Below are 10445 nucleotides of genomic sequence, written 5' to 3' on the forward strand. Positions count from 1 at the left end.
GTGACTGTCAGGGTCCATGGAACTGTACCCCAGTGACTGTCAGGGTCCATGGAACTGTACCCCAGTGACTGTCAGGGTCCATGGAACTGTACCCTAGTGACTGTCAGGGTCCATGGAACTGTACCCCAGTGACTGTCAGGGTCCATGGAACTGCACCCCAGTGACTGTCAGGGTCCATGGAACTGTACCCCAGTGACTGTCAGGGTCCATGGAACTGCACCCCTGTGAATGTAGGCGCCCATAGAACTGAATCAAGTGAGAGTAAGGGCCCATTGAACTGCACGCTCACCCTCAGGAGTGGATCATTCATTCCCGCGATTCTGTTCTGCCATTCATTTCGATCATGGCTAATCTGTATCTTAACTCTTTTTACCCATCTTGTATATAATGGGCAGCATTTTAGCACCCGCTATCAGGTGCGTTCCTGGCGGGGGGCTCTGAAAATCGGGAAATCGCGGAGTGGGACCGGAGCCCGCCTCGAACGCACGCACTTCCGGGTTCCCCACTGATGCGCCGGCATGCGCGCGCAGCCCCCGCTGGTGGGAATCCCGCAGGCAATTATAGCCAAGGGGATGCCACTTGAATGTATTTATTTTGCTTGTTCAGGTCATTAACTGACCTGATTCAGGGATTATGTGAGGAGGGGTGGGATTTTAAAGGAAACTGGGACTGTTTCCCACACTGGGGGAAACACTCCCAGTTCAAATGGACCTGTTGCAGCTGTCAGCCTGTGGTAGCTGCAAAGGTCCATTTGACAGGTGGGTGGGGGGAGACCCTCACCCATTGCAGGAGGCCACTCAGTCACTTGGGACAAAGTTTGGCCTCCACCACCCTCCTCCTGACAACCAAAGTCACCAACTTGCACACTTACCCCGGGGTCCAGAGATATGTACCTACCTTGCGGACCCCCTCAGATGTACATCTTCCGGATGGGGGCCGTCGTAGCTGCAGTCATGACCTCCTCGGAGGGCGAACAGCATCACCAGCCTCGCCATCCACCTCTGACACGTGGAGCTCCACAACAGTGCGCTGTGACACATCCACCTGTACAGCAGGAGGGAGGGCAACCGCAGAGAGAGATGCGTCGCAGAGGGCACTACCCTCGCCACAGGGTCCACAGACCGAGGCTCAGCTTCCTGGACCTCACTGAGCAGCAGTGCACACGGAGGCTCAGAGTCACTCGACATGTAGTCGTGGACATCTGCAGCCTCCTTCATGCCAAGCTGCTCCCGGCTGGCCCGAGCACCATCTTCTTACCTGTCGCTGTCAAAGTCACCACTGCCCTCAACAACTTCTCCTCCGCATCCTTCCAAGGTACAACCAGGGACATCGCCGACGTCTCTCAGCCGACTGCACAAAAGAGCCCTGCAAATACACCTACACCCACTCTGCAGTGACACAATGGGTGGCATCAGTTGTGGGTCTTCATAGTGATCCTCAGGAAAGGGCATTATTGCACAAACCAGACAAGATTCGCGAAGACATGGCAGCAGTGGTGCCAATATAATATGTGATGTGAGTTGCTCAGAAATTAAATATAAGTAACAACCGTGACAAACCCTCAAACACCCTTGTGCATCCCCTTCATGCTCACGACACGTTTGCCTTACGCTGCCTACTGCACATCTGTGATGCATGCCCTGTGGCTGCAGCACAGGTAGTGGCAGGTTGAGTGAGGCTGACCGTGAAAGAGATGCACGAGAGGATGAGTATGAGATAGAGCCATGATATTGTATGAGGATTGGGTTGAGTGGTAGTGGCGGGATGAGTACTGGCGAGGTGAGTAGGTGCAGGTAAGATGAGTGGGTGTGAGGGGTGATGTGACAGAGTAGTGTTGGCTGTGCAGGAGGTGTGGGCGGTGATGGGCGGTGATGTGGCAGATGGAGTGTGGGGGAATGAGTAAGTGTACTCACTTTGGCTGACCTACTGACGTCATTTTAGTGCCTCCTGCACTTGTATGCAGGTGGGCGATATGTTGGTGGTGCTGGTGACCTCCTCTGCCACCTCGAGCCAGGCCTGCCTGGTGGCAGAGGCAGGCCACTTCCTCCCGCCCGCCGGGGGTTTGGGGGGGGGGGGGGGGGGGGGGGGTGGAGGGGAAGATCTCTGTCCTCCCCCTCCACCACACCCCATGTATTGATACCTGGAGCGAGGCATCATGAAACTGGGAGCAGCCTTCCCCCTGGGCTGCTCCATGCTGTAATTTTTTCTATTTGTTGCAGCATCTGTCAGTGGAGGACTGCCCCTTTAAATAGAGCTCCTCCAGCTGACGGATCTGACTGTGCACGCGCAGTCCGCCCGACGCGCAGATCAGCAGTGGGGAACCCGGAAGACCAGGTAAGTGGATCCAATTATGCTACGATCGCGCGGGGAGCTGACTGATTTCACCGGGCGCGTTACCAACGTGCCCGATAGCCCCCCCGCCGAGAACCCGCAGCCCTGGTAACACCGGGCCCAATGTATTTGGATTAGATGTCAATTATCTTCAATCTGTTTTTTTCTGGTTATCAACCCTCCTGTCAGTGGAAACAATTTCTCCTTATTTACTCAAAGGTCAGTTTATTTTTTAAACTTACCTCAGTGTGCCTTGCAGGCTTCTCGACAGGTTCCCCCTGTGGGGTGGCCTCCCTGCTCAGAAGTGGGTTAAATTTCAGGGGTTATGATGTGATCGAGGAGTCCGGCGGGAGACTCGTTAAAAGCCAAGATGAGTGGCGTTAAAGCGGCTGATTGACGGGAATGGAGCAGGAAATGGAGCTGCTCCATTTTAACTGATCCTGCGATCAGGGAGAGTTAAAATCACCCTGTTTCACATTGCATGATAGTCCACATGTGTCACTGGAGGGAAAGCTATAACTGCAAGTTATTCTTGCAGGTGTTATGAATGAGTTCGGGGTCTATTTGTAACTATTCACCACATTACTAGTCAATGAAACAATTAATTACTTTGCTTTTAAGTCACACTCCATCTAAAACAAGAGTACGTTTTAATATCTGCGTCTGTCTCTCCCATGTCTGTCTGTCTGTCTCTCTCTCCCCGTCTGTCTCTCCCGTGTCTCCGTCTGTGTCTCCTGTCACTCACACATATATTGTGGGGAAAGGCCTGTCGCAATTAAGCCTCAGGCCCTCTCCATCCAAAATAGTGCCATGGTATTTGCCACCTTTTCTGAGGGTGCCTCTGTGTATAAATGTGCCAAGGATCACATGCCAGGCACTGTACTTATGTGGCACATTATCCGTTCTCATTATAATGGACACATTTCAGTTGGCAGAAAGGTACAGGGAGAAATATGTGTTGCTTAATCACCCCTCTGCACCAACAATGTTTCAGTGAGTGATGGGGAGATGGGCTGAGATTTATAAATAGACTTGCAGGACATTCTCTCCCTCTCTCTGGTGTATAATAGAAATGAGTCACAGTGACAGGAGCAGAAAACTGCTTGGATAGAGGATCTGACACAACACATTCAAGCTGGTGATGACTGGTGTGACAGGATTGTAAATTTAAAGGGACATCACCATTTGGCTGGAGAGTTTTTAAGGGAAACGCGACTCCTCGAAGAGTTCACTTCTACCCGCCTGATACGTTGGCTGCGGTGGACAATTTTCTCTGTGTGGACAATATATTTGCTGAATTGTAAACTATTCCACAGTGATTAACACTGAGCCTCGGTCATTTCTATATCTGAGGCCGTTTCTCCCCTTCTCTGGGTCTTAGACCTCCACCATTTCTGGTCTGAATCCAGCCACTAGAAGAGGGTGTGAGAGCAACCTGGGCAATTCTCCCTTGATCTCCCCCCACCACCTGTGGAGAGTCCCTGCCTCCCTGGCCCAGCCTTTGCTTGGTATTTTCCCCAGTGATAAGGTCGGGTTTAGAAACATTGTAGGTGGGTGAAAACCCCTATCTTACTGCTTTTAAATTCAATTATAATTTTTATCCCTCAACCAACATCACTAAAACAGATGATCTGGTCATTATCACATTGCTGTTTGTGGGACCTTGCTGTGTTCAATGTACTGCCGTGTTTCCTACAGTAAAGCAGCAACTACACTTCAAAAGTACTTAATTGGTAGAGGAACCACCGAGGGAACAGGTTATTTTAGATCTCATATTGTGTAATGAGACAGGGTTACTTAGTAAACTTATAGTAATGGATTCTCTGGGGGAGAGTGAACATAATATGATAGAATTTCATATTCAGTTTGAGCGTGATGTGGTTAAATCCGAAACTAGGGTCTTAAATATAAATAAAGCCAATTCTGTAGGTTTGACGGGCGAGTTGGCTGAGGTAGATTGGGAAATTGGATTAAAAGATATAACGGTAGACAAACAATGGCAAATATTTAAAGAAATAATTCATAATTCTCAACTAATATACATTCCCTTGAGGAATAAAACTCCACGGGAAAAGTGTGGCTAATTAGAGAATTTAAGGATAACATTAGATTAAAAGAAGAGGCTTACAATGTAGTCAAAAAGCGTAGTTAGCCTGAGGATTGGGAGGGATTTAGAAATCAGCAAAGGATGACCAAAAATTCATAAAGAGGGAGAAAATTTAATCTGACAGAAAACCAACAAGAAATATAAAAAAACAGATTGTAAGAGCTCCCACAAGTATGTGAAAAGGAAGAGATGAGTGAAAATAATCGTGGGTCCCTTGGAGGCAGAGACAGAAGAAATTATAATGGGGAGTAAGGAAATGGCAGAGATGTTAAACAAATATTTGATATCTGTCTTCAAAGTAGAAGACACAAAAAACATACCGGAAACAGTGGGGAACCAAGGGTTGAATGCGAGTGAGGAACTTAAAGTAATTAATATTAGTAAAGAAAAAATACTGGAGAAATTAATGGGACTAAAAGCCGAGAAACCCCCTGGACCTGATGGCCGACATCCTCGGGTTTTAAAAGAGGTGACTGCAGAGATAGTGGATGCATTGGTTGTGATCTTACAGAATTCCCCAGATTCCAGAATGGTCCTCGTGGATTGCAAGGCAGCAAATGTAACCCCGCCATTTAAGAAAGGAGTGAGAGAGAAAAGAGGGAACTGTCGGCTCGTTAACTTGACATCAATAGTAGGGAAAATGCTAGAATGTATTATTAAGGACGTAGTAAAAGGGCACCTCGAAAATCATAATATGATTAGGCAGAGTCATACTTTTTAATCTTCGAATCGTAGAATCAAAGAAAGATTACAGCACGGAAGGAGGCCATTCGGCCCATCCAGTCCACGCCGGCTCCATCCAAGAGCAATCCAACTCGTCCCATTCCCCCGTCCTATCCCCATAGCCCTGAAAATTTTTTACTTTCAAGTACTTATCCAGTCTCCTTTTAAAGGTCATGATTGAATCTGCCTCCACCACCCCCTCAGGCAGCACATTCCAGATCATAACCACTCGCTGTGTAAAAAAGTTTTACATCATATCACCTTCGGTTCTTTTGCCAATCACCTCAAGTCTATGCCCTCTGGTTCTTGACCCTTCCGCCAATGGGAACAGTTTCTCTCTATCTCCTCTGTCCAGACCCTTCATGATTTTGAACACCTCTATCAAATATCCTCTCAACCTTTTCTGTTCCAAAGAGAACAACCCGAGCCTCTCCAGTCCATCCATGTCAGAAAAGTCCATTATCCCTGGAATCATTCCAGTAAATCTCTTCTGTACCCTCTCTATGGCCTTCACATCTTCCCAGAATGGCACACAATATTCCAGTTGTGGCCAAACCAGTGTTTTATAAAGGTTTATTATGATTTCCTTACTTTTGTACTCTATGGGCTCGATTTTACCGTCCGGTTTCCTGTGGGTTTCACCGGGGGGGCTCCGAAAATCCCGATATCCAGTCACGTGACGGGAACCCGCCACGATCCCGCCCACTTCCGGGTTTCCCGATGACGTGCGGGGGTGCGTGCGTGGGAATCCCGCAGGCAATTAAAGCCAGCGGGATGCCACTTGAGGTTATTTATTTCGCTTGTTCAGGTCATTAACTGACCTGATTGAGGGACTGTGTGTGATTTTGGGGAACATGGGACTGTTTCACACACTGGGGGAAACAGTCCTAGTTGAACTGGACGTGTTGCAGCTGTCAGCCTGTGGCAGCTGCAAAGGTCCATTTGACAGGTGGGGGGGGGGGGGGGGGGGGGGGGGGAGACCCTCACCCATTGCAGGAGGCCGCTCTGTCATTTGGGACAAAGTGTGGCCTCCACCACCCCCCTCCGGACGGTCAAAGTCACCAACCTGCACACTCACCCCGGGGTCCGGAGACATGTGCCGACCTTGCGGACCCCCTCAGATGTACATATTGCGGATGGGGGCCGCTGTAGCTGCAGTCATGACCCCCTCGGAGGGCGAACAGCATCACCAGCCTCGCCATCCACGCCGTCCACCTCTGACACGTGGAGCTCCACAACAGAGTGCTGTGACACATCCACCTGTACAGCAGGAGGGAGGGCTACCGCAGAGAGAGACGCGTCGCAGAGGGCACTACCCTCGCCACAGGGTCCACAGACCGAGGCGCAGCTCCCCGGACCTCTCCGAGGAGCAGTGCACACGGAGGCGCAGATTCACTCGACATGTAGTCGTGGAGATCTGCAGGCTCTTTCATGCCGAGCTGCTCCTGGCTGGCCCCAGCACCATCTGCTTACCTGTCGCTGCCAAAGTCACCACTGCCCTCCACAACTTCTCCTCCGCATCCTTCCAGGGTGCAGCCGGGTACACCGCCGATGTCTCTCAGTCGTCTGCGCGGAAGAGCCCTGCAAATACACCTGCACCTACTCTGCAGTAACACAATGGGTGGCATCAGTGGTGGGTCCTCATAGTGATACCCAGGAGCGGGCATTATTGGACACAACAGACAGGATTCGCGGAGACATGGCAGTGGTGGTGCCAATATAATGTGTGATGTTTGTTGCTCTGAAATTCAATATAGGTAACACCCATGGCAAACCCTCAGACACCCTTGTGCATCCCCTTCATGCTCACGACACGTTTGCCGTACGCTGCCGACTGCACATATGCGATGCATGCCCTGTGGCTGCAGCACAGATGGTGGCAGGTTGAGTGAGGCTGGCCGTGAGAGAGATGCACGAGAGGGTGAGTATGGGATAGAGCCATGAGATTGTATGAGGATTGGGTTGCGTGTTAGTGGCGGGTGAGTACTGGCGAGGTGAGTAGGTGCAGGTAAGATGAGGATGGGGTTTGAGTGGGTATGAGGGGTGATGTGACAGAGTAGTGTTGGCGGTGCCGAAGGAGATGTGGGGTGGGGGCAGTGTTGTGGCAGACGGAGTGTAGGGGAAAGACTATGTACTCTCACTGTGGCTGACCTACTGAGGTCATTGGAGCGCCTCCTGCACTGTATGCAGGTGGGCGATATGTTGATGGTGCAGGTGACCCCCTCTGCCACCTCGAGCCAGGCCTTCTTGGTGGCAGAGGCAGGCCGCTTCCTCCCGCCCGCCGGGTGGAAGATCTCTGTCCTCCCCCTCCTCCTCACCCCATCTGATGATACCTGGGGTGAGGCATCATTAAACTGGGAGCAGCCTTCCCCCTGGGCTGCTCCATGCTCTAATTTGTTCCATTGGTTGCAGCATCTGTCAGTGGAGGACTGCCCCTTTAACTAGAGAGCCTCCAGCTGACAGATCGTACTGCGCATGCGCAGCCCGCCCGACGCGCAGACCAGCAGCGCGGAGTCCGGAGGAGCAGGTAAGTGATTCCAATTAGTGCATTGCCTGCTACGATCGCGCGGGCAGCCCACTAATTTCACCGGGCGCGGAGGCCACGCACCCGAAACCCAACCCGCCGGAAACCCGCAGGCCTGCTAAAATCAGGCCCTATGCCTCTATTTATAAAGCCCAAGATCCCGACCACTTTTTTAACCGCTTTCTCAACCTGCCCTGCCACCTTCAACGATTTGTGCACATATACCCCCAGATCTCACTGTTCCAGCACCCCTTTTAGAATTGTGCCCTCTAGTTTATATTGCCTCTCCACTTTCTTGCTACTGAAATATATCACTTCACATTTATCTGGTTTAAATTTCATCTGCCACGTGTCCGTCCATGCCATCAGCCTGTCTATATCCTCTTGAAGTCTATCACTATCCTCCTCACTGCACACTACCCTTCCAAGTCTCGTGTCATCTGCAAATTTGAAATTGTGCCCTGTACACCCAAGTCCAAGTCCTTAATATATATCAAGAAAAGCAGTGGTCCCAGCACCGACCCCTGGGGAACACCACTGTGCATCTCCCTCCAGTCCGCAAAACAACCGATCACCACTACTCTCTGTTTCCTGTCATTTCGCCAATTCTGTATCCATGTTGTTATTGCCCCCTTTATTCCATGGGCCGCAACCTCGAGGACAAGCCTACCACGTGGCACTTTATTAAATGCCTTTGGAACGTCCATATACACAAAGTCAACCACATTGCCCTCATCTACACTCTCTGTTACCTCATCAAAAAACTCCATCAGGTTAGTTAAACACGATTTGCCTGTAACAAATCCATGCTGGCTTTCCCTCATCAATCCACATTCGTCCAAGTGACTGTTAATTCTGTCCAGTATTATCGTTTCCAGAAGTTTCCCCACCACCGAGGTTAAACTGACTGGCCTATTGTTGCTGGGTTTATCCTTACACCCTTTTTTGAACAAGGGTGTAACATTTGCAAATCTCCAATCCTCTGGCACCACTCCCATGTCCAAGGATGTCTGGAAGATTACGGCCAGTACCTCTGCAATTTCCCCCCTTACTTCCTTCAGCATCCTCGGGTGCATCCCATCCAGACCAGGTGACTTATCTACTTTAAGTACATCTAGCCTTTCTAGTACCTCTTCTTTATCAATTTTTAGCCCATCAGTATCTTAACGATATCTTCCTATACCGAGACTCTGGCAGCATCTTCTTCCTTGGTAAAGACAGATGCAAAGTATTCATTTAATATCTCAGCCATGCCCACTGCCTCCATGAGTAGATCTCCTTTATGGTCCATAATCAGCCCCACCCCTCCTCTTACTACCTGTTTACTGTTAACATGTCTGCAGGAGACTTTTGGATTCCCTTTTATATTGGTCGCTAGTCAATTCTCATATTCTCTTTGCTCCTCTTATTTCCTTTTTCACTTCCCCTCTGAACTTTCTATATTCTGCCTGGTTCTCGCTTGTATTATCGACCTGACACCTGTGATACGCCGCTTTTTTCCGCTTCATCTTACTCTCTATTTCCTTTGTCATCCAGGGAGCTCTGGCTTTAGTTGCCCTACCTTTCTCCCTCGTTGGAATGTACCTTGTCTGGACCTGAATCATCTCTTTAAAGGCTGCCCACTGTTCAATTACAGTTTTGCCTGCCAATCTATGATTCCAATTTACCCGGGCCAGATCTGTTCTCATCCCACTGTAATAGGCCCTCCTTCAGAAAGGGATGGACTGCAGACAGAGTGATCTAGAGACAGGGCAAAACGTGGGGATTCTGGAGCACCCAAGGATCTATCCTTGGCCTCCTATGTCTCATCTACATGCTGCCCCTTGGCGACATCATCCGAAAACACAATGTCAGGTTCCACATGTACGCTGACGACGCCCAGCTCTACCTCACCACGACCTCCCTCAAACCCTCCACTGTCTCTGATTTTTCACATTGCTTGTCCAACATGCAGTACTGGATGAGCAGCAATTTCCTCCAACTAAATATTGCAAAGATCGAAGCCATTGTCTTCGGGCCCCACCACAAACACCGTTCCCGAGCCACCGACTCCATCCCTCTCCCCGGTCACTGTCTGAGGCTGAACCAGACCATTCATAACCTTGGCGTCCTATTTGACCCTGGGATGAGTTTCCGACCACATATCTGCTCTGTCACGAAGTCCATCTACTTCCTCCTCCATAACATCACCCGTCTCCGTCCCTGCCTCAGCTCATCTGCTGCTGAAACCCGCATCCATGCCTTTGTTATCTCTAGACTTGACTATTCCAATACTCTCCTGGCCGGCCTCCCGTCTTCCATCCTCCATAAACTTCAGCTCGTCCAAAACTCCCGTATTTTATCTCGCACCAAGTCCCGTTCACCCATCACTCCTGTGCTCGCTGACCGACATTCATTCCCGGTCCAGCAACACCTCGATTTTAAAATTCTCATCCTTCATTTCAAAACTCTCCATGACCCTCGCTCCTGCCTATCTCTGTAACCTCCTCCAGCCCTACAACCCTCCGAGAACTCTGCGCTCTCCAATTCTGGCCTCTTGTGCATCCCCGATTTTAATCGTTCCACCATTGGCGGCTGTGCCTTCGGCTGCCTCGATCCTAAGCTCTGGAATTCCTTCCCTAAACTTCTTCATCTCTCCACCTCTCTTCCTTTAAGACGCTCCTTAAGCCTAACTCTTTGGCCAAGCTTTTGGTCACCCGTCCTAATATCTCTTTATGTGGCTCGGTGAAAAATTCTGTTTGATAATCACTCCTGTGAAGC

This window comes from Heptranchias perlo, chromosome 35 (assembly GCF_035084215.1).
Source record: "Heptranchias perlo isolate sHepPer1 chromosome 35, sHepPer1.hap1, whole genome shotgun sequence".
Classification (NCBI taxonomy): Eukaryota; Metazoa; Chordata; class Chondrichthyes; order Hexanchiformes; family Hexanchidae; genus Heptranchias; species Heptranchias perlo.